The sequence below is a fragment of the Coturnix japonica genome, chromosome 1 (genome assembly GCF_001577835.2).
Source record: "Coturnix japonica isolate 7356 chromosome 1, Coturnix japonica 2.1, whole genome shotgun sequence".
In the NCBI taxonomy this organism is placed as follows: domain Eukaryota; kingdom Metazoa; phylum Chordata; class Aves; order Galliformes; family Phasianidae; genus Coturnix; species Coturnix japonica.
In genome coordinates, this window is record NC_029516.1 from 121,915,868 (window position 1) to 121,929,824 (window position 13,957).

At 44.1% G+C, this 13,957-nt stretch overlaps 1 long non-coding RNA gene across 2 annotated transcripts in view; it reads left to right on the top strand.

The window, feature by feature from the left end:
* The first annotated feature begins 11,220 nt into the window (after window positions 1-11,220).
* The window catches only part of LOC107306581, a 63,848-nt gene continuing 61,111 nt past the window's right edge, over window positions 11,221-13,957 (top strand). For both annotated transcript variants that reach the window (XR_004305874.1, XR_004305875.1), the window contains exon 1: window positions 11,221-11,343. This is a non-coding gene — a long non-coding RNA (uncharacterized LOC107306581). The remainder of the gene's footprint in view (window positions 11,344-13,957) is intronic.

Below are 13,957 nucleotides of genomic sequence, written 5' to 3' on the forward strand. Positions count from 1 at the left end.
ATGAGCTATAAATATAATATCTCCAGAGCCCCAGGCACCCAGAGGAGATAAGGACTGCAGTACCTCTGTGCCACCGGCCTTTTAAGGCATCACAGATATAGCAACACAAGGCCCCCAATGGAAAGGGCTGCTGTCCTCCTGACCTGCTCCATTTCAGAGTGCTGGATCTCAAAATACACTCACCTACTTTCAGGAGTTCCTGCGAGTGTTCCTCAGAACGCCAGAACTATTATATGATTTGATATTTTCACTGAGCTATAAGCAACTCTAACTTCTCCATCAGATTATTCCCCAAGGCTCTGGGATTAACAGAAATGCCAGCTGCTCTGTGGATGCGGTGAACTCCAACTCCCCTTCATCTGTTTGTCTGTCCATCCCAGGCATACAGCCTCACTGCAGGGTGGTCTGTCTGCCTCATTGTGCTCTATTTGATCCCAGGGGAAGACAGTGGCAGCACAAATCAGTGGTCACAAATCAGTGGGTATGGGCAGAGGCCTCAAAGCTCAGGAGCCTGCTTTCCCTGCTGGGCCCCTGCTCTCTGCAAGGGAGGTGTAGAGCAGAGGTGTAGGGGACACTCATACATATAAGGAGTGAGAGATTAGAGGTAAAAGAGAGGTCTTCCAGCAGATCCTGTGGGCACTGCCCTTCTGGCTGCAGAGATGAAACTGCCCAAACAAGGCTCAGTGCAGAATCAGGACTGCATCCTAGCTCTTTGCCCATAATGGATCCATCTCTATATTTTGATGTGTTTCTACAGAGCAAGATGCAGCACAGTTGTGGTCCTTGATCAGAATGTTGTACTATTTTAATTTGCTTTTTAGAAGAAGAAAAGGTAATCCTCTTCAACACACAGATGAAGAAAGAGCATTGGGCAACCTCTAGGTGCAGAAAAATGACTCTCCCTTACACGGCAACATATGTCTTAGAAGAAATACTACGCTTTTAAACTGAGATTATCTGTTGTTTCTTCTCCTGCCTGAAGCAGGATTATCTGCCATCAATCTCTCTGTTGGATTTATCTATTACTTCCACGGTCCCAAAGAATGCCCCGTTCTCTACATCCCCTTCTCCTCAAATTGTTGGTAGTTCAATAGTTTTTAGGAGGTCGTGTCACCTCCCAGTTCTTCTCTGAACACTTTGTTTGGTCAAGCTGTGGAGACTGGATACGGACACAAAATTTGTGCCAGGGTTTTTGACATGACAAATGGATTTATGGCTTGATTTGGAGCCCAGTCAGGTTTTATGGTTTTAGCGCCAAACCAATCAGAAGTAGGCATCTGAAGGGTTCATCCTGACATAAAAAAGCTCATAGCAAAATGTCCTCAACCCCTGCCAAGCAACATAATTTGACAGCATGAGTTCAAGTCTCCTGGAACAGATGACATCTGCCTTTGTCCATACAAAACCTCCCAGCTTCCAAGCACCATGGCCTAGGAGCACTGCCTAGAGACTCAGCTTAGGGAGATATGAGAAATGTCCTACCGTTTCTTGATGAAAATACTGTTCATCCAAGAGTTAGCAGCCTTTTGCCACATGTTCCTGTAGCTACTGTGTAAACAGTCCCTTCTCATTTCCCAGAACAATAAACAGTTATGAAAAGCTGTATAATCAGAAAAAAATGTTGTAGTTAGGACATATGTTTGGACAGCTCTGGATAGCCTCAGCCTTTTCACGTTAGCCAATTTATTCTTTTGTATGATTCAAAGATTTGGGACAATCTGTAAGATTACCCTATAGAAAAGACAGTGGTCCCCAGCCCCCTCTAGGCACTCTGATCACTGATGACAGTTTAATCTCCAGGTGTCAGCTTGATTACAGAGAGCATTTGGATCTGCTGCAAACATCAAGAAACTGGGGATGATATTAGGGTGAACATGGCCCCCCAATAGATGCTTCTCTAGACATGCTTCACAGCCTCTATGTCTTTCTTGTAGTGAGGGGTCCAAAGCTGAACACTGTACTCAAGGTGCAGCCTCACCAGTGTTGATGATCACCTCCCTGCTCCTGCTGGCAACACTATTTCTGATATGAATAGCACCCTATTTAAACTGTTTCATTTTTATTGGGGCACTGCTTTACTCCTTGATGACAGACGGTGAGGCAGCCACTCTGTACCCCTTTTGCCGTCTACAAGAATCAGTAGTGCCAGAGCCAGTCCCACTGCCCACTGGGCTGAAAGGAGGACATGGAGCAACAATTTCAGCTGATCCTCTGTCCTGAGGCAAGGGAGGGTGACTGTGCTGGGACAGCTGTTTTCTATGCCTTTTAAACACAAAGGAAATGCTGCAAGCTTTAAAGCACCCCCACTGTGGGAATTTCATCAAGGTCCTGTAATCCAGTCATTAACGGATTACATTACTGGGGTTAGAAGCTGTATCACTGATTCTCACTGTGAGGACTCATCCTGCTATTCCTTGGAAATCACAGGAGATGCCAGTGCCTGGGCAGCTGAGAAGGATGTAAATCTTCAGCATAGCTTTAACATGAAAATCTCAGTGGCTTGTCCTGGTACTGTCTTTTCTACAAGAAGATCTCTGCTGAAAGACAGCCATGGGAATCTGACCTTGCTGTTCTGACATTTGTGTTCATAGCAGGTAGTGCAGGGATGCCTACGATGCCTTTGAACCTTTAATCTAATTTGGAGGGTTTAGAGATATGTGCATTTGATATTGACTTCCAGAGACATAACAGCAGAGCCAGAGTGGAAGAGAGAGCCTGCAGAGATGTTGCCAGTGGCCAACATTTTGAGAACACGTGGTGAGGAAGATGGGATTAGCATTTGTCATTAGGAAGGAGGGATTCAGATGTTCTACTGAGCTTGTTTGCTTGTTCTCCCCCTTTGCACCCAGAAGTCATCTCTGCTCCTCTTGACATGAGACATTTTAGCACATGCACAAAGGAGGACCTAAATTTGAGCATAGAAAGCAGCCCAATGTGTATGATTTCCAAAGATCTAGTTTCTGCCTGGCTTCCCCTTCTGCCCTATAGTTTGAGCTCCAAGAGGATGTCATCTCTGCAAAGCTAAGTGCAAGATGAAATGTTTGGAGCCCTGTGACTTCTTGTTCTCTATGCCCACTATCAGCAGCAGTTCAGCTCACCCACTTTTTGCCATCCAAAGCTGACATCTTGTGCAAGGTAAGTTATCTGTGTGCTTTCAGTTTGGTGGAGGTGCCCATGCTGCTGATTGCAGAGGGAGTTAGATAGCTCACAGCAGGCAGTTAACTTCTATTACTTGAGCTCTGGGAAATACTTTGCATGCAGTGTGAGATGTCCTTCTTGTAGTGTGACACAAAAATGCCTGTGCTGGGCCTAGACCATTTTCTTGCTTCCAATCAAGTAGTTCTCACTTGAGAACATATATTTCCCAGAATTCTACTACTGAATTTTTACATGTTTTGACCTGGGGACTGCCAGAGACTGAAGCAAACTGTGTTCAATGACCTTGATGATTGGTTTTTGTTTTTTTTTTTTATTTTCAATGAATTTCTGATCTGATTTTGAACCCAAATGCTTGGGGAGCTTAAAACTTACCATGCCTAGTCAGAGCACCTCACACCCCTCTACAGTCAATGATGCAGATGAGCCTCAGCTTGAAAATTCAACACAACATTCAACACCCAACACCTCTAAATCCAAACTTTTCTTGGAAAACCCACAGAACCTTCCTGTTTGTCCCTTCTCCGTCCTCTTTTCCACTCACACCAAGATGGGCTGATCCATCCTCAGTCTACACTGCTGCCTTCCTGACCCTCTGTAATGGCGCTGTTTGAGGCTACACTTTGCAAATCTATTGACAACAATGAGTAAAGGGAGGACAGGACTGTGCCTCAATAGACAAAGGGAGCTGTAGTTGTATATTCAGAGTGCAAACATAATTGGAAAAGAAGACCTCATTTCTTCACTACTCCTCCATTTATGTGCCCAGCAAACATTACAGCTCACAAAAGGCCACTGCTCTTCGCAGCTGTTTCATGGCTCCCACGTCTGCCCTTTCCCATTTTGGCTGAAATAGTTATTCACTCTGCGCTAGCTGCTGTTTTTGGATCACACTAAGACTTCTTCAGTCCAAAACTAAATCTACCCTCATAAGCCACCAACCTAAGTCCTAATAAATCTCAGCAGGTTTCACTTAGCTACAGGCAGAGATATGACTATGTGTGGGTGGCAGGGACAAAATGATCCGAGGGATTACCTGACTTCAGAGCAGATGGGGAAAGCAGTTCCAGTAACATTCAATTTCCATGCCCTATTCGCAAACTCACCTGTCTGAATTAACATCTTTATCACCCTGCACCTCACTCTGCTGCTGAGTACAAGTACACATGCAGAAGAAACTTTCAGGATATCTTTCAGAAGAGAGGCATTTTCCCATGAGATAACTTATCTGAGAGAAGTACAGCTTTGTGAAGCTAGCATTGAAAACTGGGAATTGCCACAAGCAAATGAAGCAAGCAAAAGCCCTGCTTTACCTGCTTGTGGTGCACACTTGCTTGCATGGATAAGGCATTTCAGCCTAAGCAGTTTTATTTTGGTATATAGAAGAGACTAAAGCAGACTTTTGTAATAGAAGGTAGGAATTGCCTTAAGCATAGGTATAATACCAGCGTGCCCCTAGTAAGTAATAGCAGTCCCAGTTCTGGCATTAACTCACGGTGTGACCTTGGCCATGACACATCCATGTTATCAAAACTGGCAAGTGCATGCAGGTCCCACTGAAGGGCAGGGGAGCTGCAAGTGCTGAGCACTTTGAAAAATCATATTAAGTTCCCAGAGTCTCAGATTTCCCGCTTCTAAGGGAAGCTATGAGAGATTGCTGCTGAGAACATGATCTGAAGAATACACTAAGATCTCAAAAATGGAAGGAAGGAAGGAAGGAAGGAAGGAAGGAAGGAAGGAAGGAAGGAAGGAAGGAAGGAAGGAAGGAAAGGAAGGAAGAAGAAGGAAGAAGGAAGAAGGAAGAAGGAAGAAGGAAGAAGGAAGAAGGAAGAAGGAAGGAAGGAAGGAGGAAGGAAGGAAGGACAGGAAGGAAGGAGGAAGGAAGGAAAGGAAGGAAGGAAGGAAGGAAGGAAGGAAGAGGAAGAAGGAAAGGAAGGAAGGAAGGAGGAAGGAAGAAGGACGGAAGGAAGGAAGGAAGGAAGGAAAGAAGGAAAGGGAAGGGGTAGTTGATGGGAGGGGAGGGGAGGGGATAGGAGGTGAAGGGAGGGGAGGGGATTTTTCCAATTTCATTAACAGTTCTGCTCACCTCACAGCCAAACTGTGAACTACGTCACACTCCCTAGGCTGTTCTTAGAACATATTAGATAGGAATTCAGCTATAAAGTTAGTATGACCACTGTATTACCTTCAAAGACACTTCCCAAAACAGCTCAAAAAATAGAAGACACTGTGATGAGATAGCTGGCAATGGTGAAAAATCTAACATCTTTCACAAAATGTCCAAACCTTGTATCATCTTCGCACAGCAGGGAGCAGGGCAGGTGGCCTCACTCTTTGACACTGCCTTGGTGAAACTGGAAACAAGCATAGCAGTGCTAACAAATTTTGTTTATAAACAGCAGGTGCTGGCTCTGTAGTGTACAAGCTTCCCCTGGAGACCTACCCAGCTGGGTAACTGGTAATTCAATCTTTGCTAGCTGTTCATTGCAATGCTGATAGAAGCACGGCCCAAGGGGACCACATAACTTTTAGGCCACTTAGCACAATGTGAAGAATTTTTCTGGAGGGTCTTGATTAGTCTGGGCATATGTGCCAAAGCGAGTATTAAACCTGACACTCACTGGTTCCCCTTCTCCAGATCTTGTGACTATAATAAGCCTCAAACGCTTGTTTTTGCTCTTTGTCAAGTCAAAACTTTGCACCTTTTCTCACCCATCACACAGGAAGTTTTTAACAGGTCATGTTAATAATTGAGCTGTTCCGGTGTTGCCTTTTGTGACAACTCGCATTGCTGAAAGGAACTACGCATATTAAAATTTGCACCCCGCTTTTATGGCCAAGATTGTTTCTCAGGTTGCACAGAGAAGCTGACATTTAACCTGATGGCAGCATTTCATGCTCCTCAGTTGAACAGAACTATGTGTATAGTGATCAGAGCTGCTCAGGTTTTCCAAAAGGGATTCAAACGTAAATAATTAGTTATATGGCCAAGTGTTAATTTACAGGCTTTGACAGGCATGTTTAGCTATTAAGTGTCCGAGCACAGAAACCAAACTCAAAGCATGCTGAGCAGGGAAGTGACACATCATTGCTATGTATGCCCTGTCAGCTGAAGCAGTTTAGTTGTTAGCTGCACACTGATCACAATACGCAAAGTGTGCTCTGATTTTCTGATAGGAAGAAAACACACTGTAGTGCCATTTTTATACTGCAAAAAAGATATGCCTACATAAAATATAATGGGAGGACAGTGACATGTATCCATCCTGCAAATTCTGAGTTCTGTTTTTGCATCTATCCTGACTATGAATTTTGCGATCCTTTTCTAATTGTCAGCTGTGTGCTTCACAGACCCATCATCCAATGTAATATTTAGCATTGCAGACTTTTTGTTTTATTTTCTCAAGTTCCACCACCTCTTTTTATCTTAGCTTTTACTGTCTATACCTCTTACTCCTCTTCTGCCCTGGGTACCAGTCTGCCAGCCACCCCCTTCTGCTCAAACCATGCAACCCACAGATCCTTTGGCATGTTTAACACCCATGTCTTCAGTGCACTCTGGCACTACTTTCATCTCGCCAGTTTTCCCCTTTCACATCACCCTCACACTTCCCTGTTCAGCCTGGGCTCCCTAAGGCTCCTTTTCATTTTTGGTAGACGAATGTTCTTGCTTCATTCCTCATTCACGAAGCTGTGCACAACAGCATGTGCCTGGCACAGTTTTGTCAGGGGCTGTGCACTGAGTAGTGAGCTGCAGCCATTGTTCCACAGCTGCTGGAGCACAGCCGTGTTCTGAAAGCAGAAGGCTTGGGGAAAGCAACTCCAATCGATAAATCAACTACCAGGTATGCCAGCAGCTGGAGAAAAGGGCAGCTGTCGAGCATAGCCCAAACATCACTTGGACAGCTCTTCTGTAAACCAACCTGCCATTTAACATTTGGGCACGGGCATTAAATATTCCACAGAGCACCCTGCCGGGATGGATTCCAGAGGTTCGTGCCTCTCCTTACTCTGTGCTTGCACTAAACTTGGCTTCTGCTCAGCTGACAGCAGTGCTTCTTTCTGGCTTTCAGAAAGAATGTGCTCCCGTGCATATAAAAAAAAGAAGATGTTTTTCTTAGCCCCTGTGCAAGCAGCAGGTATTGCTTGTGATATGCAGTTCATGGGCCTGAACATGTTTGATAGCTTCCAAACCTAGAGAAATACAAAAAGAAAGGTCTCCTGGCATTGCAGAGCCTGGAAGCAGAGGGAGACAAGCAAGTAGAATGAAGGAGAAGTTGTTATCTCTGCCTTGCACACTGAAGTGCTTGTAGGGAAAAGGTAATGTTCAACTCTATGCATCATCATAGTAAATCCTAAAACAACACTAGGTCCCAGCGCTGAAAGAGCTCTGTAGTTGGCTTTGCCTTCTGGAGACCAAAACTTAGGGGAAAAAAAAGGTAAGAAAATGTCCTCACAGGGTATTGCAAGGACATAGTTCATGCCAAGCATACTCATCTTATTGTCATCCTGAAACGACTTGGAGGAGGAGATCCCACTTATCCAGTGGGTAACATCAGTGCTTCATAGATTAGGTGATGGCATCAAATACAAGATGTATGATCAGACATGAGAGATATGCAAGGATATGCATGTCCGTGAACAAGAGTCCCTCCAATGAAATACTTGCTCTGGATCAGATTTTGCTTAAATATGAGTTTCTAGCAGAAAGTTGTGCAAGCATGATGAGAGCTTTTTAACTGATTAAACAGAAAACAGAATAATCTGTCTGCAGCTGTAAGCAAAGTCCTCTTTTGTTTCTGTACAGCTGCCTCTAAATAAGGAGATTGCACTGTTGATCTTTGGATTCCTGAATAAATTCATTCCTTACTTTATCTTCAAGCCTGTCTGGCTGGAGGATTGATTTAAGGATAACTGGCAAACCACCATCATTCCATTCTCAAAGAGGCTATGATTCAGTAAAAATGCAAGTGCTGGACCATTCTATAAAAGATTCAAAGCCTCTGTGAGCTTCATGGGTCATTTTAAATGATGATAATGACGCTTCTGAACTTGGAAGGGATAATTTTCAGGGTCAGAATATCTCTGGAAAGTGGTCTTTTCCACTTCCTCATGTTTTCTTTTCCCGAGTCACATTGATGCCTCATTTCTCCTCTTGGCATCCCTTATTGAAACTCATACATTTCCACAGCCCCCTGAAAATTGGTAGGAAGTTTTATACAGTCCTTAAATTCTCTGTCCCATGCATACTGTACAAAGTCCTGTATTCTGTTCAGCAGTATCTCCCTCTCAGTCAGCTTGCATGGCTGACTGACTAATTTGGGTGTCCCATTGTGGGAGCGTTAATGGTGGGGATGGTCTAATCCATCCTCTTTGCAGGGAGCAACGTATTCATTGGGCCTGATTTGCACTGGTCAGGTCACTAGTGTGTCCTTGTCTGTCATCTGATCCATGCCAGTCCTACTAGTGGCTGTGGTTGACCTCTAGTCACACAATATAACGCACAGAAATAGTGCTCTTTGGTTGTCTAGTAAAAGTTGTAGCCAAGCAGATCCTGGCTGCATTGGTACTGTGTTAACTTCTCAATGATCTTCCCTTAGCACAGAGGAACAGCTGAATTTCCAGGTCTCCTCATGTTCCTAAAAGAAGGTTCCCACAAATGATTTGATGGCTTTTATTCTGGAATGTCCAACTCAAAATGCATGAAAGGATCATGATTTTTCAGGGTTTCAGATGCTGATGAATTTCATTTATGTGAAATATTAATCCCCACATAGAGCGTAGAATTGTAGAATATCCTGAATTGGAAGGGACCCACAAAAATCAGTTGAATCTATTCCCTTCTCTGAAAGCACAAGTGCCAGATTTATCCTTGGATAATCCAGGAACTGAAATAACCTCGTCTGCCAAAATTTAATTGAACTATCAGTTTGAAATGTCTGTGTGTAGTATTGAGACTGTGTAGAAAATAGGAGCAGAGATAATTGTATTAGCTGGGAATAATGAGCCAGCTTACAGTGTGAGACTAGAAAGGTCGATGTTCAGTGTGATCCATGCTGACATATCCTGAGGATATGGTATTAGGCTGATTCAGCTGATGGCTGCTGAAGGACTGAGACTCTGAATTTTCATTTTTAAATGGGCACCCAAGGGCATGCTCCAGACCATTTGCTGTTTCCTAGTGTGTCTGTGTGTATTCCTCTAATATCCACTATTGATATTATTCCTGCCAGTGCTTGATTCTGCATGAGCAAACCTATTTGTGAGAGGCAGAGCACAAGAGCTGGGCTTAGTGTTGGCAACATCTAGCTCATGGAGATGCTTAGAGATTGACCACAGCTAAAGAAGCATTGACTCTTCTTATTTGCACTCAGATGGTCTTTTTCTTTACTGACATTGTGTTTACTGGCACATTGCTCTCCCTAAAGATCTCTCCTGTGAGAAAGAGGAGAGCTGTAAGGGAGCTTCATGACAGCTGCACCGTGATCTCAGAAGAGCCGCAGGCTTTATAAGTCCCCTGTATCCCAGGAGACTGCAGATAGTGGTTACCAGCAGCAGTGAGAGTGACAGCTTTCTGCTCTGTCCTCCTAGCCCCTTCAGTGCTGCTGTGGCATATCCCCATCCCCAGCCTCTCCTGGCTAGTTGTTGACACAGCAGACCTGGTGTCCAGGGGGACACTGCTGGAGTGGCTGCTAGTGGGGAGAAAGCAGCAACTTCATGCTTCCTTATCCCTTAACGATGTATTTTGAATAAAAGACCATAATGAGAAGTGGTTTTACTGAGGCTCTGCCAAGAGATTGGAAGTTATGGTAGGTAATTAATAAAAATGTCATTAAAAGGTTTCTTATCTTAGAAGCAACATGGTGTAAAAACTCTTTTCATTTGCCTGATTGCCTACCTTGTTTCCCAAGACCAGATCATAAAACAGGGCTGCTTAAGATAATCATTAAAAAATACAAATCCTGATTTTCCAACTGTTTCAAAGGTGTTATTTTTAGGACAGCTCCTGTTAAATGTATTTATGTGCTCCTAAGCACATAAGGATGAAAAAAGAAACAAATGTGGTGCTTAAGAGATGTCAGCATCCTGGCTGGTAGGACTCTCACACCAAGAGCCAATTCTCTTGGGTTTCTCAAAAACTGAGTAGCAAATTAATTCAGCCAGGACACAAAACAGAACAATGAGGCTGACTTTGGACCAGGATCCAACCAGACAGCAGTGTGGTTCCTGTTAGCCAAAATCAGGAGCCACAAACCACTCTCTTTGTCTGAGCTTTCTCACAAGCCACTGGGATGGTCCATGGACCATGAGGAGTTTGCAAGCTCTGCTATCAAACTCCTCCAACCATGAACAGTGGCATTTGTTCAGCAGAGACATGAGAGGTGTGTGCACAGGGCTCTATGCTTTCCCTCCCTGATGACCCCTTCATTCTCCATTCTGCTGGGAGCATGGCCACGAGCTGCACTGGTCTGCAGAAGATACTGCTGCTCCATTAATGATCTGTGGGTCCAACAGGCCACAGGCTGTTCTCCTTGGAAATCACAACATACAGAGGAATGTAACATTAAAAATAATCCAGGCATGAGCTGCTGTGGAAAAACAAAACAAAACAAAAATACATAAAACATCTTCCACACAACAATATCCTTCTTCTTCCTGCCTGAGCAATTTTCCTGGATCTTTTTTTAGGAAGAAAAGTCTGTGTAACTTTTCCCCCTTCCAGGCTACTGAGTAGATCAAAGGTGTGATCCAAACTCCATGGATTTCAGCGGAAAGTTTTCAAGGTCTGCAAATCAGGTCTTGAATGCAAGGGGTAAAAAGTGTGAGTATTCTGCCTTATCCTCAGGGTGAAACTAGACATGTCCTAGTAGTGTTGCATGTTAGTGCTATGTAAGTATTTATCTTCTTTTCCCTGTTCTCCCAGACCATGAGCAGGTTCCTCCGGTGCCACAGTGGCTGAACCTTTTCCTTTCTAAAGAGGAGCCAATCAGCAGAAAGGAGAATGAGTTGGGCTCTCTCCTGGCAATTGTCATTAGAACTATGTCACAATTGCCAGTAGAACTGTATGTCACAGGAGTGATCCTTCTCCTGGTCCTTGACTGTACAACTTCACTCAGAGCCTTGAGGTCAGCAACTGTGCCTGCAGCAGGACTTTGGGAGTAGATGATCTCTAAGGTCCTTTCCAATGTAAGTCATCCTATGATTCTATCATTCTGTGTTTCTTTGACTCCCTAGCTGCATGATGCTTTACCTGTTAACATCATATGACTTTAGATAATGAGTTGTCTTTTCCAGATCTAGCTGAAAAACTCAGTATGATTTCTCCAGAGAGTCACCAAACTGTCCATCTGGCACAAACCATTTGTGTTTCAAACTGCCAACCTTCAGATATGATTCTCCAATATGTAAATAATGTCTGCTAGCAATTTTTCAGTGTCTGTCTAATAGATGAGACACTGGTTGACACCTCAGATCAATAAATCTCACCATGCCTATAAGATGTGAGCCCTAGCACCACAACTATTAAAGTGGTTGGATAAAGATTTGGCCATAAAAACAAGCCCACACGCAGGCAGACACAGAATCACAGAGGTTGGAAGGGATCTCAAGAGATCACTGAATCCAACCCCCTGCTAAAGTAGGAACCCTACAATAGGTTGCACAGGTAGGCATCCAGTTGGCTCTTGAATATCTCCATAGACGGAGACTCTACAATCTCTCTGGGCAGCCTGTTCCAGTGCTCTGTCACCCTTACTATATTGAAGTTCTTCTGCATGTTTGTATGGAACTTCCTATGTTCAAGTTTTAGGCCATTGCTCCTTGTCCTATCACTACACACCACTGAGAAGAGCCTGGCCTCATCCATTTGCCTCTCATCTCCCTTCAGATGTTTATAAACATTAATCAGATCCCCTCTGAGTCTTCTTTTCCTCAGGCTGAACAGACACAGGTTGTGCAGCCTTTCCTTATGTGGGAGATGTTCCAGGCCCTTTATAATCTTTGTTGCCTTCTGCTGGACTTCTAATAGATGCCTGTAGTTTTTGGAATGAGGAGTCCAGAACTAGACACAGTAGTCTAAATGTGGCCTAACCAGGGCAGAGTAGAGTGAGAAGATCACCTCCCTTGACCTGTAGGCCAGTCTCTTTTTGATGTAACCCAGGATCCCATTGGCCTTCTTGGCCACCAGGGCACACTTCTGGCTCATGGCCAACCTGTTGTCCACCAGGACCCCCAGATCCTTCTCCACAGAGCTCCTCTCCAGCAGGTCAGCACCTAATCTGTACTGATGCATGCAGTTATTCCTCCCCAAGTACAAGACTCTACACTTGTTCTTGCTTCATCAGGTTCCTCCCTGCCCAGCTCTCCAGTCTGTCCAGGTCTTGATGAATGGTAGCATTTCCTGCAGGTGTGTCAGCCATTCCTTCCAGCTTTGTATCATCAGCAAACTTGCTGAGGGTGAACTCTATCCCTTCATCCAGGTTACTGATGAAGATGTTGAACAAGACTGGACCCAGAACTGATCCCTGTGGAACAAAGCCGTAGAGACTCAGATAATGGGAGCTGTTTTAAACTCTCTGATTCATTTGAGCTCCTGTGAGTTAGACCAGATATGCTCCCCAGAGTTTGCTTTGCCAATGGCTGAGGTGAAACTTAGAGACAATATTGACTCAGCAAGATCCATTTGGTACAGTTTGTGTCTGTCACCACTCTGGATGAGGTTTACCAAAGCTGCTCACTGGGCCTTTTCACAAAGGCACTGAATCATTTAGCAAAAAGACACATGCTACTGTTCACAGCACCATTTTATAGTGAAAATAAAAATCAGAGCTGTAAGGAAACCCCCTCTTAAACACCTGTAGCGCCCATGCAATATTCATCAGTTCAGCTGAAGTGTTTCTGTCTTTTTACTCGAGCCATTAGTTCAGTCCATTGATAAGAAACCATGAACACCCTGGGGTCAGCTGTGTGACTGAGGGAAAGGCAGCAATTCAGTAACTACATTTTGGGTATATATAATCTTCAGAATAAAAACTCTAGGTCAGTCTGTGGGCGTACTGAGATGAGCAAGGATCCCTTGGGGAATGGGCTTTTTCTCCACAGGAAGCCCCTGCCCTAAGCGATGTCCCTGGCTTTGGTTGGGATCACTGCTGTGTGCCCAAGAAAAGGCTGTTGGTTTGGGTTGTCTGATTGGGATTATTTTTGTCACTATTTTTATTTCACTGTTTGGGCTGTACTTGTTTTCATAGCTTATACAGAGCTTGCAGTGGATCTTAGAAATATGTACAGCTGTTTGTTTCTTTTTGTTTTGCTTTTATTATGCAGTCAGTGCTAGGGATCATGCAGCACACAGTGTGGTAAAGGAGCTGATAAAGCTATGGGGCCATCAGCCTGCTGAGGGCAGCTCACTCTGCATTCTTTGGAATACACCACATCTTGCTTGAATGTGGTAACTCAGATTGATATTATTATAATCAACGCAATGGCAATAAACATAACAGCTATTTAAGGACAGTTTCTCTCAGCAGCTTCCTTTCAGTGAAGTGAGGTCCTTGCAAAAACTGCTTCCTGCTGCAAAAGATTCTTCCGAACCACTTCTTCCAACCATGCTCACAACAGACACGTTCCAGATACTCTTAACTCACCAGACACTCCTTGGAAACATCAGATATGTCTTTTGTCAAGGGCTTCTGTTTTCAACAATATATTAATATTTCAGGCAAACGTTTGGCAGGTCTTCAGATGTTGCCAACGGGTCTTAACATCTTTGGAAAGAAGTGAGATTTATGAGCAGAGCTGCTGG